The following is a 2,667-nucleotide window of genomic DNA, read 5'->3' as shown; positions in this document are numbered from 1 at the left end:
GATGATTTAATTATGCTTAATCAAAGTTAAATAAGATGGGGAAGTGGTTGGTAATAAAATGATTAAGAGCAAAAAGAGTTGGAAAATACTAAACCATATGTCCTTTGATTTTATCCAGTAAGCCTTGGGGAGCCAGTCATACATGGAACTCATAGGGTAATGGATGATAGGAATTGACATCAGAGAAAAGAGCAATTGAGCAGATACATGGTTGTAACATGGTAATAAAAATTTGAAATAGGGCAATGGAAGAGATTAAAAGAAGAAAATATCCAACAGAAACTTTTATAGAAGTCAGGAAACAATCTATCAAAATGCAAATGGATGGTATATGGTACAGTACTGAAAGTGAAGTGAATAATCTAGAGAACATATATATGTACATATACATATATATATATATATATATATATATATATATACACACACATATATGGTTCCCTGAGCACTGCTAGGAAGTAATTCCTGAGCACAGATCCAGGAGGAAGCACTGAGAATCTCAGGCATGGCTCAGAAACAAAACCACCTCCTGCGGCTATGCGAAGGCGTTTCTGGCCCCAGGCAAAGGACACAAAGTGCTGGAGAAGTGGACAGAGTTCTGGTCTTGCTGGAGTCTATTTGTTCCCAGGCGTGAAAAAGCACGTGAAACTCTGGGATGTCTCCTCTTGCAAGAGCTAATCTAGAAGCACTTTAAAGGTCTTACCATCTCTGGAAGGGGCTGGAGAGCCTTAAAGCCTCCTGGGGTTCAATATATGGTTTCCCTACCTTCTCCTCCTCCCCCAGTCCAGACAAAAGTGATTCCTGCAGAGACAGGAGTAAGCCTTGAACACCACCCATAAAAAATGTGCCTGGAAAAGCATTCATATACCACCTCCTTCAACATATCTAGAAAACATCTTCTCCTTTTGGTTTTTATAACCCCCAGTCAGAGAACACTAATGAGTAGAATAGTACAGTTGTCTGCACAAGGCAGACCCTGGTTGAATTATCAGCACCCCAAAAGTTTTCCTGAACTCTTCAATGAATGAATGATCCCTTAGTACCACCGGATGTGGCCCAAAAGCACCCCCCCAAAGAAAGACAGAATTCTTGATCAAAACAGTTTTGTCATGAGCCCATTAAATACTGTTTATCAACTGTTTTGCCCATCAGAGTTATAATAGAATAGTGTAACTCTAGTGCTCCACCTGAGACATAGACTATTACTCGTAATTTAAATATTATCATATTTCTCCATTTTTCCTCCCAAAGAGCCAGTGTCTTGATTTATATGTGTTATTTAATTGTATTTAGTGGAGCTAGTGGCTTCCCAAGTCTTTGCTCAGGGGTCCCAAAGGACTGGATACCCAAAATGCATTGTCAGGTCCTAAGAAGGAAGGGCTACCTGGAGCGGCTAGTGGCCACCAGGGTTATACCCTGTGTTCTGATCATCCAATAGGGTTTGGAAACAACCCTGAACCAGCTCCCGGACATTTTTTGCACATTTTGGTTTTGTTTTGGAGCCACGCCTGAGATTCTCAGTGTCCTCCTGGATCTGTGCTCAGGGAACCATATATATGTGTGTGTATATATATATATATATATATATATATATATATATATATATTATTCACTTCACTTTCAGTACTGTACCATATACCATCCATTTGCCTTTTGATGGATTATGTTTCCTGACTTCTATAAAAGTTTCTGTTGGATATTTTCTTCTTTTAATTTCTTCCATTACCCTATTTCAAATTTTTACCACCATGTTACGACCATGTATCTGCTCAACTGCTCTTTTCTCTGATGTCAATCCCTATCATCCATTACCCTATGCGTGCCATGTATGACTGGCTCCCCAAGGTTTACTGGATAAAATCAACGGACATATGGTTTAGTCTTTTCCAACTCTTTTTGCACTTAATCATTTTATTTCCCATCACTCCCCCATCTGATTTTACTTTGATTAGGCGTCATTCAATCATCTGATAGAGCCCTGTCAAAATGGATTTCAACAACCAATAAATATACATATGGTGTATGCCAGGATGTCTTTCCTCTGACATTCAATGACCATTTCCTACATCAGAAAGCCGCCCCCCGACCCCGCTGCTTCTAAAGCATCCCCATTGGTTGAGAGAAGGTGAGAGAAAGCGGCTTCAGCTGGTGCAAAGCCTAGAGGGGCGAAGGGGCCCCCCCGGCTAAAAAAGAGAGGGGGGCAGAGCCCAGGGCGCTTAAGGGGATGGAAGCGCGGTGCAATTGTCTGCCTTGGGGGGCGCTGAACAGTCTCCCAGCGGGCGGCAGAATCTTCCTCCCAGGAAGCTAGAGCCTCCTCTTCCCCCGGGCCCCCCCTTCCTCCTTCTCCACCTCCACTTTCTCCTCCTCCACTGCCTTCGCGGCGGCGGCGACGGCGGAGGCGACCACTGCAGCCGTTTGGGCTTTGGCGGCTCCACTATGGCGGCGGCAGGGAGGGGGGACAGTAGTTGCAAAGTAGACACCTGCTCTGGCCTCCCAGAAGGTGAGTTCCCGTCCCCGGGCTGCCTCTCTAGCGGGTCGGAGATGGGCTGGGCGGGGTCTGCCGTGGGCCCACCTCCCACCTGCTGTGGCGCAATAAAGGTCACGCTTGTCCCGCCCCGTTTTCTTGATTGCCCACGAGTGTGCTAGAAGGAACTGCGCACATAGGGG

Source organism: Suncus etruscus, chromosome X, assembly GCF_024139225.1.
Source record: "Suncus etruscus isolate mSunEtr1 chromosome X, mSunEtr1.pri.cur, whole genome shotgun sequence".
NCBI lineage: Eukaryota > Metazoa > Chordata > Mammalia > Eulipotyphla > Soricidae > Suncus > Suncus etruscus.
This window is presented reverse-complemented; position numbering follows the sequence as displayed.